The sequence below is a fragment of the Diabrotica virgifera genome, chromosome 7 (genome assembly GCF_917563875.1).
Source record: "Diabrotica virgifera virgifera chromosome 7, PGI_DIABVI_V3a".
Taxonomy (NCBI): Eukaryota; Metazoa; Arthropoda; class Insecta; order Coleoptera; family Chrysomelidae; genus Diabrotica; species Diabrotica virgifera.
This window is the reverse complement of record NC_065449.1, coordinates 165,396,529-165,411,182: the sequence shown is the minus strand read 5'-3', so window position 1 is coordinate 165,411,182 and position 14,654 is coordinate 165,396,529. Positions and strand designations below refer to the sequence as shown.

Here is a 14,654-nt window from a genome sequence, read left to right as displayed (position 1 = left end):
GTGCAGTCTTTGCAACAACATAATTATTTTTGGATACAATATTGAAGAAAATTGAAGATATTTTAAGCGTCAATTACTAACGCTTGCTCGGATAATTGACGCTCTACTGTACATTTATTTTCTCAAGAATGGGGATTTTAGAGAGAAATCTTAAATTAGGTCCGATTTTTATTTTTAAATTATGATTTTTTGGCGTAGATTTATTTATCTAGTAGGTATGTAATGCTTTGATTTACATACTTAATTTGATTACCAACAAAAGTTCTACCAATCTTCATCTAATATATTGTTTTCTTACTGTTTTGTTATATTTTAATATTTTCTTCCACAAAATTTAAACTACATAATTTAATTATATTCAAAACAACTGTCAAACAGTAAAACGTTCAGTTACCCTATTTTTTACCTTCGATTACGAATCAAAGCGCCCAGAAATTCACGGGTTCGATTCCCGATGCAAGTTTTTATTTTTTATTTTTTTTATGCATTTTATGATTGTAAGTATATTTGTTATATAATTTTTTTTTCAGAAAATACGTATTTAAAATTTTTGCCAACAATTATTATCGTTCAGAAATCATTTTTTCTTTGTGGCATTTTTCAATGTGTTTGTGTGCGTTTTATTCTTTTATTTTTTTAAATTTTTGGTATTGTCTTAAAAATCACATAATATGTAGTAGAAGTGTAACTTCTTACGTGCGTACAAAGTACACACACATTAATTTTTTTATTTAACCTTCGGATGACCAAGCGGGGGAAATTGTGACCCCAGCGTATGTTTTTCTTTAATAAATTCAAAAGTATTTTCAATTTTTAACTCATTATTTTTTTATTTGACTTTAATATCATTCTAGATATCCTCATATTTTGAAATAAAAAAAATTCGCTATATTTTACGAATAAAAAATATATTCTGAAGTTGATGTTTAGTAAAATACCGTCTGTTATGTGTAATTCCAAGTAGTTTTACGCTAATGACGTCGACTTTGCAAAGTAACAAAACACTTACTCAACATACACACTACACATGACACTAATAGGTACTTATGTTTTGTCTGGCTGAATGACATAAAGTCCATGCCATAAAAAAAATAAAAAAAAACTTCATTTTTTTTTGTTAATTGTCATTTTTAGACATTTTTGACTTGGGGTCTTTCCCCCCCTCCCCCCCCCCCCTTGGTCATTCGTGTAACAAAAAAAGGTTGGTCATCGGAAGGTTAAATAATTAATAAACATAAAAAAAATATTGACTATTCGTGTATTGTTCCCGCGAATGCATATACATATCTGAAAATTTTCATCCATTTGCATTAAAGAAAAGTCAGTTAAATAGTTGACCCAAAAGATTGAACTAAAGAAAAGCGGTTAAAAATAAGACTATAATATTGTTTGTCCGCTATAACTTTTCCCATGCGTCACGATTCATTTTCAAACAAATTAAGTCAAAACATAAAGTGAAACGAACGTCGATGTGTATAGACATTTTGTATACTTTATACTGTATACTACACACATCGGCGTACGTTTCACTTTATGTTTTGACTTAATTTGTTTGAAAATGAATCGTGACGCATGGGAAAAGTTATAGCGGACGAACAATAAAATATATAAATTTAAGTATGTAGATAATATAATTAAGTAGCTAAAGTTGTTTGGTATTAAAAACTATATTTTAATATACAATTACATCGTTCTAATTGAAAAAAAAAGTTTTGAAACTTTTCTCAAATTACAGGTAGGTGCAACAATGATAACTGTTTCGTTCCGATAAAAGATAATATAGTCGGTTCGCTATTCTCAGACACAATTGTCTAGTAATTTTAATATTTTTTTATGCGAAGGCAGACGAAGTTCTCAGACACATTTTCACAGACTGTCTTTATAGTCCAGAGAAATAATGTTTGTGTAGGGACACTTAAGTAGCCAGGTTGCAAAGGGATTTTTTGGATACTATATACAGTGTGTCAATTTTAAAACTTACAATGGCTATATCTTACGAACAAAAGCTGATATCGAAAAATGCTTGAAAACGTTTCTAGGTTAGTAAGGGGGAACTAAAATGACATGAAAGAGAACTCACCCCCATCAACCCCCTAGGCCCCACCCATCACAACCAAAAAAGTTTAAATTGCAAACCTCTACTTGTGATACATCATTGAAAAGGCTATAAAAAATGCTATTCAGTGGTATAAATAATAATTATACAGGGTGAAGCAATAATTGTGAAACTTTGGCTTAAATGAAAAATTTAATAAGGTTTTGTTAAATTACAAATTTATTAAAAATGTCAATTAAGTAAATATTTAATGTGAATTCCGTTGTTTGGTAAACAATAATACAGCCTATTTTCAAATTCTGCACGAAATTTAGCAAATGTTCTAGTAATAGGGCGACATGCTTGAGTAATTCTTTCTCGCAATTCCCCAAGTGAAGCAAGTTGAGTTTTATAAACAACTGATTTAGGGTAACCCCATAGAAAAAAGTAATATTTTATCCTACTATAAAAAGTACTATCCAATGGTATAAATAATAATTAAACAGGGTGTTAATATCAGCTGGCTTACTATTTTGTATTTGTAATGCTACCTCCCGGACAATTATTTTAAATGGTAAGTGTCCGTTCGTACTTTTTTTTGTTAATTAAAACTTAATTTGCCATTGTTACCTTAAATCAGTTGTTTATAAAACTTAACTTGCGTCACTTGGGAAATTGCGAGAAATAATTACTCAAACATGTCGCCCTATTACTAGAAAAACATTTGTCAAATTTCGTGCAGAATTTGAAAATGGACTGTATTATTGTTTACAAAACAACGGAACCCACTTTGAACATTTACTTAATTGAAATTTTTATCAAATTTGTAGTTCAACAAAACCTCATCAAATTTTTCATTTAAGCCAAAGTTTCATAATTATTGCTTCACCCTGTATAATTATTATTTATACCATTGGATAGCATTTTTTATAGCCTTTTCAATGATGTATCACAAGTAGGGGTTTCCAATTTAAACTTTTTTGGTTGTGGTGGGTGAGGCCTAGGGGGTTGATGGGGGTGAGTTCTCTTTCATGTCATTTTAGTTCCCCCTTACTATCCTAGAAACGGTTTCAAGCATTTTTCGTTTTCAGCTTTTGTTCGTGAGATATAGCCATTGTAAGTTTTAAAATTGACACACTGTATATACCTAATACATTATAAATACAAAAATGCCAGTCACAGTTAGGACGAGAAACTTACTTATTAACAAATAAGGATCAAAAATAGCACTTTTTTCGTTTAAATCGCTACAGGTAAAAATAGGGTAATTAAATATATTATTTATAATATTCTTCTTTTAGTGGATGAATAAAGGTTTAAAATGGCACATTATGAATTTTGGTCCTATCATTTTTTGCTTCGAAAATTGCAAAATAAGACTAAAATTTCAAAAATAAAAAATGTGCTATAACTTTTGCGAAAATGGCCTTAAGACTTTCATATTGCACGAAAAGTTGAGTCCAATATTCCGTATATTGCACAAAAAGTTTTAAGACGATTCGTCAATTAGTTTAAATTTTATTTAATTTGTTTATCGCAAAGAGCTTTCTTTCGCAATGTTATTGTTCAGAAAATAATAATGATATAGCAATTCTGTGAAAACCACATGCAAGAAGAAATGTTATGTTTTCAAAGTATTGAAAAAAATCATTAAAATGTCGTTTATATCACTCCGAAAACAGTTTAGTAAAATGGAGTCATTTTTGGCTTATAAACAATTTGAATAACTTTGTTAATATTGACTATAGAGTAAATCTACTTTGGGATTTCAAAAGCTGGTATTTTTACACAAATTTTTAAACAAAAAACTTTTTGCCTAGGTTAATTAGGGTCAAAGTTAGCCACTTTTATTATTTAATTCACAATTACTTCTATATACATCAAATTCTCCTATAAAAGTGTTAGATACCATACTACTCTGAAACGGCCTGGCCGATTTTTATGAAATTTTACATGTATATCCTATAGGATGGAGAATATGTTTTAATCTATTTTTTATATCCATAAGTTATAAGGGGGGTTGCCCCCCTGACATGGTTTTTAATTTTTTTAGACAAAATTATCTACCTTAATTTTATATGATGTAGAATTAAAAAATACATACAACCGTTAATGTTCACTCTTCTATCACCAACCCCTATTTGTTAATAGCCATCTATATATTTACATGTATAAAATTCTCCTGTCACAGTGTTAGTTTCCATACTCCTCTGAGACCGCTTGACCGATTTTTATAAAATTATATATGTATATTCGGTAGGTCTTAAAATCGGCCGTAATCTATTTTTCTTATCCCTGAGTAATAAGCGAAGTTCCTCCTAACATTTTGTAATATTAGGTGGGGATGTGTGTACATAACGTACTCAATAAGACTACGACACATACAAAGTAAAAAAATTATGATCAAAGTCCATCAACAAGCTCCGGCGATATTAATGGCAGCATATATTTGAAGAATCAGTTTCATTCTTTGGGTGCACGGATTTTAATAATTCCCCTCCACCGACCACGAATCCATTCCGTTAGGACGTCATTTTTAAAACTTTATTAACCACTCTGTTGAGGCTCAAAGTGTACTTAAACTTTTAGACATAATCTACATACCTTCAAGTTCAAAATGGCTGTAGTTAGGTTGCTTAATTGTTATAAACAAAGTAGCCGTCAATTAAATGAAAAAAGTGTCTAACTTTGACTGTAATTAACCTAGGCGAAAAGTTTTTCCTTCAAAATTCGTATAAAAACATCAGTTTTTCAAATCCCATTGTAGTTTTAGCCTACAGTCAATATTAACAAAGTTATTCAAATTGTTTATAAGCCAAAAATGACTCTATTTCAGTAAAATGTTTTCGGAGTGATAAAATGACTTTTTATATGATTTTTTAATGCTTTGAAAATATGACTATTCTTCTCTCATGTTGTTTCCACAGAATTGCTATATCATTATTATTTTCTGAACAATCACATTGCGAAAAAAGCTCTTTGGGATAAACAAATTGAATAAAATTTAAACTAATTGACGAATTGTCTTAAAATTTTTTGTACATTGTGTGGACTGTTTGACTCAACTTTTTATGCAATATGAAAGTCTTAAATTCATTTTCGCAAAAGTTATAGCAAATTTTTTATTTTCGAAATTTTAGTTTTAGTTTGCAATATCAGAAGCAACAAATGATCGGACCAAAATTCATAAAGCGCTATTTTAAACCTAGGCCTATCTAACAAAAGAAAAATATTATAAATAGGATATTTAATTACCCTATTTTTACCTGTAGCGATTTAAACTAAAAAACTCCCATTTTTGACCCCTATTTGTTAATAACTAAATTTCTCGTCCAAACTGTGACGGCCATTTTTGTATTTAAATTGTATTAGGTATATACTAGGTACCCAAAAAACCCATTTGCAACCTGGCTGCTTAAGTGTCCCGAACAAGGTGTATTTTTGCCTTATTTCACTGGCGTATTAAGTTTCAATACAACCAAGGAGTATAAAATTTTCAGACAAAATTTTGAATGCCCGACGATAACGACCAATCACAGCAAATCCACGACAATAACGACCAATCACAGCAAACGTAGAATGCCTACGTTATCTGTCATTCATCTGCGCGAAGGACTAACTAACTGATGAATTTGGTGACATTGTCACCAATATGGAATATAGAGGACAAAAGATTTTCCGATGAGTGAGCCTTCTGATTTTTTAGCATTAGACTGTGACTTAGCTACTAGCACTGGCGATTTTTATTAATTCCAACAGTATTTAAAAATGTCGTGATAGATATCGCCATATAAAAACTGAAAAATCGAATAAATATACACATAGTTTCAAAAGTTATACATCATCTAAAATTATGTTCATTTTCATAGTTGATGGTTTCATCAACAGATTAACGGATTCCGCTAATTTTTTTTAAATTATTTTAGATATTTCTTTGGTATTTACACAAAAGTTGGGCCAAGGTTTACTCAATTTTTTTTTGTAGATACCTATACCGGGTGGAAGAAAAGAAACGGTTTTCTTATGTTAAGTTTGAGACACCCTGTAGAGAGGATAAGGTACAAGTGTGAGTATGCATCAAAATCGTAGTCTTATGTTTTGTAAACAGTTTGCTTTTGAATGTCTCTGATATCTTCAGAGACAAAAAATAGACTGTTTTATTCTTTAATATGTATTTTAACTGAAACAAAAGTTTTAAACACCCTGTAGGGAGTAACAGGTAGAAAGGTCCGAATATATCGAAACTATGTTATAGTCTTCTATTTTGTAAACATTTTATTTTTTTAGTTTCTCTGATATCTTTAATAACAAAGGAACTAGACGATTTTACTCTTTAATATGTGTTTTAACTGACCACATGCCATACGTGAGGAGGCCATGTCTTATCATACCACTAAGGTGTGAGTGGTATCCTATATCTAGTGCGAAAGGAATAGAGTGTTCAAAGAAAGAAAATCTGTGCAATGACCTCTCGCTATTTAAAGAGCCCCCCCTCCCACAAGTAGACAAAAAATCCGTACTTACCCTCATGGAAATTTCACGCCCAAACATCACAGAGCCTCCATTAAACAAACTCGTCTTTTTTATGTTGCGCTGTGCATACCGCTCATTTTGGCCGATAAATAGCTCTTAAGCTGTCGACCAAAATTATTAACGTTATGTGCCTTTCTGTTTTTAAAATTTTGTTAACTGTTATTTTTTATCGTTAAGTTGGTTTGTTACAGTTAAAACACGTCATGTTAAAGAATAAACCCGTATATTTTCTTAATTTCTGAAGATATTAGGGACATTTAACAAACAAAATGTTCACAAAACATACTACAATACGATTTCGACGTATACCTACCCACACTTATACCACTCCTCTCTACAGGGTGTCTCAAACTTAACATCAGAAAAACTTATCTTTTCTTCCATCCGGTATAAGTTCAATAAAGAAGTTGTTAGCATTTGCCAACTGTGTAAATACCAAAGAAAAATATAAAATAATAAAAAAAATTAGCGGAATCCGCTAACAGTAAACAGTAGCGCGTCATCAATATTTTTGTTTTTCGAAAGTTCTGCAAACTTTCAACAGTGAGGCAACAGTGCGCCTGTAATTCGACACTGACAGTGATAATATACTATCAAAAACAATAATTTTTATACTCATAAGCGCGCTAAATGTTGCTGAGTTAGTCATGTTCGATTTCTTGTTATAGAAAATCGATTTTTAGTAGATCCAATGTGACACAAAATCTAGGCATGGAATAAAAAAGTTTATTTGGAGAAAGTGTATTTTTTGTTCTTCTTAATGGCGGAACAGGCTCCTTTTTGCAATATTTTATTTAGTTTTATTTAGAATGACCGAGATTTAGGTACTTCGAAAATTATTTCAAGAATAATAACGAAAATTTATGTAGTAAAATTATACAATTTTTCCATTGATCCTTGTTTTACACCTATAGTTAAATCTTAACATAATTGTTGTGAAACGCATGCGTAGTGTGTAATGTGACTGACATTAAATATAATTTTGTTATAAATACAAGGCCACTGATGAAAGAAAACTAAGTTAGAGGTAACATAAGAAAAGAAGAAATGTGAAATGACATTTTAAAGCTATGAGTTACAACTTTCATTTGTTTATTTTTTAGTAATATATTTGGACAGAGAAGTAAATTCTTGTGCAAAAATAATTAATTTGAACAAAGCAAAGATACTTCACTAAATAAACAAATTAGCATTTGTTGCAATTATAAAGGTTATGTTATCGTAAAGACCACCGCGGTATTTAACGTTCTGCGCAGAAACTCGCGCAGTTTACTCTGAAAACTTTCTAGAATATAGAACTGGTTCTAAATTTTTATATTGAAAATTATCATGGTACATTTCAGAGTAAATCTTGTGTTTTACATCTAACATTTTTATTAGATAATTTTTCATAGTAGTTATCAGCGTCAGTTTCGAAATAAATCTCGGTCATGTAAAACGGCTCTTATAGAGTAATGTCCACATACTAACATATTTCTCAAATTGGGCTCTGTAAAACCATTCTTTATTATATTACGAATATGTGCGCCAAATATCTCAACAAAATATTCAAAATTACAGCCGCACTCTTGGACCGCGTTTTTCGCGCACTCGTTGCCTCTTAATCTGTTCACGAAAAAATCAACTGTAACACCCACCTAATATCACCATATTGGGCTGCATAGCTCTAACTACCAGAGGCCAGCCTGAGAGAAGAGTGACCGTTGACTTTAGACAGTTGAAATATGAATATATGATTCTTAACCTACTTTTGTACACGTTGTAACGCTTTTACGATTTTCTCGAATAAAATAGTTTAAATGTTGTTTGATTTTCACAGTTTTGGTAAATTCGAACCCAGGGAACAAATATTCCCCTTACATTGGCGCCCACTGTGGAACCTTAACGTGTGAAATAACTTCAAAATAGGACTAATTCGACAATTCGTGCAGGACTTTTGTGCAATATTACGTCGTGGGAACGTCGTGTCTTCCACATATTGCAAGTCAAGATCGTGTCTTTTGTGCAAATCGTGTCTTTTGTGCAATCTTACATCGTGGAAACAGTGTGTCTTCCGAATATTGCAGTCAAGACGGAATTAAGTATAGGTTAATCAAAAAACTGTAAGTACACTTTTATGCATACATATCCCCTTCGGTCAAAGTACCCAAAAGCAGCTACTAGCCGTACAGAAGACAATTCTACAGCGGAGATGGCATCGGTTACACTTACAAATGATCAATTCCAAGAATTATTGCAAAAATTGGCAGTGACTACTCAACTACTGCCCGTGCATCAAGCCGGCAACTTATCAAAATGCTGTTCGCGATTCGATGGATCTAAAAATTCGGACGTAAACGCTTTTCTAGACGCGGTCACTATCTTTAAAGACTGTTCGCAGGTATCGGATGAAAATGCGTTGAAAGGAATCCCAATGCTGTTAGACGGTTTTGCTGCAAACTGGTACCAAGGCGTTAAAACTACGGTTAAGTCGTGGGATGAAATCGTGCAACTTCTACGTACTACATTCGGTCCACAAAAGCCCGCATATCGCGTGTATAAAGAACTTTTCGAGAATGAGCAAGACTCACGTACTGCTAGCGATATATTTATTTGTAAAGCTCGCGCTATACTACCACAACTACCTGAAAATACGCTAACAGAACCTGTGCAACTAGACATGGTTTACGGTCTGCTTCATAAAAGAATTCGTGAAAAAGTCCCTCGTGACAAAGTAAAAACTTTTAACGAACTTCTAACTCAAACACGGTTACTCGAAGAAACTTTTGATTATGACACCGAGTCTAAACCAATTAAAGATACTAAGAAAGTACGCTGTGCTTTTTGTAAAAACATTGGTCACGTAAAAGACGATTGTAGAAAATTAGCTGCGGTAAAAGCAAAAGAAACCGATTCCGACAAAGCTAACTCGCCAAAAACGTCACAAAATTCAAATTTTACAAAATCTCAGTATGCTAATGCACCGACGCAGAACTCTATTGCATGCTATCGATGTAAAACCCCAGGATACGTTGTAAGCAACTGTCCTAAGTGTTCTAAAAATGCTCAATCAACCTCCTTTTCTTCTTCTAACACATCTGAGTTTCTATTAGCGGAAATTGACAATGACAATCATGTCTTGAAGGTTCAACCTTCACACTCCAAACCTATAGTTCAGATTAATGTTGAAGGCCATCATCGTCATTGTTATTTAGATTCTGGAGCTCAATGTAGTATTGCAGGTTAGATGCTAAGAGACATTCTTTTAGAAGATAAAACGCCTTTCACCACGAGAGTAATGCAAATGACTCTTGCGGATGGTCGAACAAATTCAGTTAATGTTCTTTTATTTAACGTTTCCATTTTATTACAAAATAGATCACATGCTATCACATTGATTTCTGTACCTGAACACATTCAAAGTAGAGCATTGCTAGGTGCCGACTTTCTAAAGAAAGCAAACATAATTTTAGACATACCACGTGACTCTTGGTCTTATGGTGATATATCAGAGTCTCATTATCCTTTCTCGTGTGACCCCCTTCAAGGTAATACTTGTACACTTAACACTATTACTATGGCTCACTTAGGAATTAGAGATGGTGAAGGAATTTCTCTTTCTCCTCCCGAAAAGAATACACTTAATATGTTCCTCAAAGAAAATGCGGATGTATTCGAACGAAGTCTTGAATCTACCCCATTTGCTGAACATACGATCACCCTCACAGATGATAATCCCATAGCTGTTCCACCATACAGAATGTCGGATATTAAAAAGGAACAACTACGTCATGAATGAGACCAGCTATTAGAAGATGGTACAATAGAGGAATGCGAGTCCCCATGCGCGGCTCCTGTTGTTTTGGTGCCCAAAAAGAACGGCGGTGTTAGACTGACAGTAGATTATCGACGTTTAAACGATGTGACCCGAGCTGATAAGTACCCTCTTCCCCGAATCGAAGATATTTTACATGCATCCAAAGAAACCAAATTTATGAGTACCCTTGATCTAAAATCTGGTTACCATCAAGTATCGGTGCGCCCTTCTGATCGTGACAAAACTGCTTTTGTCTGTCCTTTTGGCACTTTCCGATATACCAAAATGCCATTTGGTCTCTGTAATAGCCCCTCTACTTTCCAAAGGCTCATAGACAAGTTCCGTTCTGGCTTGCAGAACCTAAATATTTATGCTTATCTGGATGACATAATCATCCTTTCCTCTGCTTTTGAAGACCATCTAAAAGACTTACTTCATGTATTCGATAGATTAAGGCTCTTCAAGTTATTTTTAAATCGTGAGAAATGCTCATTCGTATGTCAAGAAGTGCATTACTTAGGTCACATAATTTCATCTCAAGGTATTCGCCCAAACGACGATAAAGTTTCAGCCATACTACAGATGCCTCCTCCTACCAATGTGACCCAACTTCTTAGATTTCTCCAAACCTGCTCATGGTTTCGCCGCTTCATTGAGAACTTTTCCCACAAAATGGAACTGGGGACAAGAGCAAACCGAGGCTTTCGATCTCCTAAAATCCTTTCTCTGTTCCGCTCCCATTCTAAGACAGGCTGATAGTAGCCTTCCCTATGTCTTTCGAACTGATTCGAGCAGTTATGCTCTGGGGGCATGTTTACTACAGGGGGAGAGTGAAGACGAGAGACCTGTCGAGTACGCTTCTAGACTACTGACACCCGCCGAACAAAATTACAGCACCACCGAGCGTGAGGCTCTTGCAGTTGTTTGGGCTGTCAAACGATTTAGAGGTTATGTAGAAGGCGCTACATGCACAGTACAAAGTGACCATCAAGCATTAAAATGGTTAATGTCTTTGAAGTCACCTACAGGTAGGTTGGCCAGATGGGCCCTAGAGTTAATGCCATTTGATTTAAAGATCGAATACATTAAAGGCAAGAAGAATGTCATTGCTGACACATTATCGAGACCATCTCGTGACGATTCACTAATGGCCTCAGAAATTAACTATGTCACTATAGATTTCCCGACACTTAGCATAGCTGAAGTACGAGCTGAACAATTAGAAGAACCCGATCTTGCCAAGATCATAAACAGTTTAGAAAATCCCTCAGAAGCAAGTGTAGATTTTAAGAAATGGACTGAAAGAGGTTTTCTAATGGTAAACGGAATTTTATATAGATATGCTCCTGAAATCGATGAGGACGAACCTCAGTTAATTGTAGCCAAATCTCGGATACCACACATCTTGCATGAATACCATGACTCGGAAACGGCAGGACATTATGGTATTGAGAAAACCTACCAACGAATAGCCCGACGCTATTTTTGGGTTGGTATGAGACGAACCATCACCGATCATACACGCAATTGTATTGAATGTCAAAGGTACAAAGTCTCAAATCTTAAGCCCGCAGGTTGTCTTCAAACCCCTGCATACTCTCAAAGATTTGAAGTCCTTTCCATTGATTTGTTTGGGCCTTTGCCCCCCACTCCTCAGGGTTATACCTGGATTTTTGTCATAGAAGACACAGCCACTCGTTGGGTAGAGCTGTTTCCCTTAGAGTCTGCCACTGCTCTTGCCTGCGCAAAGCATTTAATTGATGAAGTAATTTTACGCTATGGAGTTCCCCGTCGAGTTGTTAGCGATAACGGAACCCAATTCGTAAGTGCGGTTATGCAACAGGTAGCACATTGCCTGGGTTTTCAACAAAACCTTATCGCTGTGTATCACCCGGAATCCAACCCGGTCGAAAGGAAAAACAGAGACATTAAGACTCAGTTAGCTATTCTCACGAAGTCTGATCATACGTCGTGGGCGGACAAATTACCTAGTGTGCGTTTCGCGATGAACACCGTGATGTGCGATTCGACTAGTTTTACCCCCGCATATCTCACGTTCGGAAGAGAACTGCGAACTCCAGACGATGTTAACAGAGACTTTCGAGCAATAATAACAAACAAAAATTTCGTAACTCAAATCACGTCTTACTTACAAACTATAAGTGACGTTTTAAGTACCGCACGCGAAAGACATGAACTATGCCAGGATAGGCGAAATATCTATAAAGACTCTCATCGCCGTTGTGCAACTTTCGTTGTCGGAGATAAAGTGCTAATAGACAGTCACACCCTTAGTGATTCGGCCAAGTCGGTTACTTCAAAGTTTGCGCCCCGACGCGACGGGCCTTATGTGATTACGAAGGTTATCTCTCCTACTACTTACCAAGTTTCACCTGCTGACAACTTAGAGACTTTTGTTGGAAAATATCACGTGTCAGCCCTGACTCCTTACCGTTCGGAGGTCAGTGACCCCACACCACAACCAGTGCATGCGATCCGTAAGAGAGGTCGTCCACCGAAGATGGTTCCTGTAGATCTTACTCCCGCTCCTGTGGAAATCACCGTCGATGAGTGTCCCGAAGAGGAACTTCCATCTGTTAGCTTAGCTGCTGACCTACCAGACCTACCGTCTCCAGATGCTGCTAGCAGACGTCAACGAATACGAACCAAGAAGTCATGTTCTTGTTGTACAGATTCCATCACCACTCTTGCCCCACACGCGAGACGCCAGTGCGGTGCAAAGGGGGAGGATGTAACACCCACCTAATATCACCATATTGGGCTGCATAGCTCTAACTACCAGAGGCCAGCCTGAGAGAAGAGTGACCGTTGACTTTAGACAGTTGAAATATGAATATATGATTCTTAACCTACTTTTGTACACGTTGTAACGCTTTTACGATTTTCTCGAATAAAATAGTTTAAATGTTGTTTGATTTTCACAGTTTTGGTAAATTCGAACCCAGGGAACAAATATTCCCCTTACACAACTATGAAAATTAGCATTATTTTAGGTGATGCATAACTTTTGAAACTATGTTTAAAACTGTGTATTTTTAAAGCTCTGTCACAAATTATCGGTTATTTTCCGATATATTATTTTGTATTGTATCTAAACCTAATGTTATTTATGTAATTTACTCCCCTCGTGGCTTCTTATCAGATTTTTATTTTATCACTTTCTAATTTCACGCTACGCCCCTGGAAAAAACGTAACCAACAAAATAAAACAAACAAATAAAATCTACAATCACCAATGTCCTTTAGAGTCTATGCTTAATGATATTATATTATAACTAGTAATTTTTATACAAAAATCTACGTACCGAAAGTTCCTCTATAATAAAAATAAGATCTTAATTTGTTTCCTGTCTTCCCGAAACTATTATAAATAGTGTTCATCAGTTTGTACTTTGTTATTTGTTATAATTTATTGTTTACGTTTGGTATCATCTCCTAAATGGCATACAGGCATACTGCTGCAATGCTGCAGTACCGATATTTCTATTTAACATATTCTCTTCATAGATGGCACAACCAGGAGTCTTGTGTATTGACTATGATATTTTTGTACTTTATATTTTTTACTAAATTCTTATGTACACTTGTAAACATTTTAAATAAAAATCAGCTTTCTAAATCTTTATATAATTATGATTTATCAACGACATTTTTGTGAGATTCTTTACTTTCATACTCTTTCTATTACACTTATTTTATTTCTGTACAATTCTTGTACTTATTTCTACCGAGCGCCATCTATTCGCTGTTTTCCAAACTGACAGAGGATGCGAATGATGCACAATCAAAACACACGTTGAAAGCCAACTCATCGAATCGTAATACCCATGCACCCAAAGCGTATACGCACGAGATCGTATACGACCCTATTCATATACACACCAACTTAACATAGATATTGATATTAATCCAACCTTTTTTAGGTTCCATGTACGCCCAAGGGTGGGTAAAAAATGTCCACCTAGAAAATAACTAATATATTTATTGAGAGTTGTTGGAAATAGATTAAACTTAAGAATCTTATGCTTAATAAACACAGCATATTCTAAAATATTAATATAAACAATTTACAAACCTTACAACAAAATTACAATCTACATCAAAATTAACATACCAGTAAAAGCCAGTAATTCAGATTTGTCGATTTTCTCCACATTCTTCCTTTCAACCTCCTCATTGGCGGATAATTATGTAGATTATGTAATTATACGTCGATAATTATACCTATGGATTATCTTCCTACCAACGAGAAATTATATAGAAACCTTT

General features: G+C 34.4%; 1 protein-coding gene across 1 annotated transcript in view; it reads right to left on the bottom strand.

The window, feature by feature from the left end:
• LOC114333312 (N-acetylglucosamine-6-sulfatase-like) overlaps positions 1–13,824 on the bottom strand; it is a 120,580-nt gene extending 106,756 nt beyond the window's left edge. The window contains exon 1 of the mRNA XM_050656270.1: positions 13,691–13,824. The gene's annotated coding sequence lies outside the window, so the exon portion shown is untranslated. The remainder of the gene's footprint in view (positions 1–13,690) is intronic.
• Positions 13,825–14,654: the final 830 nt, after the last annotated feature.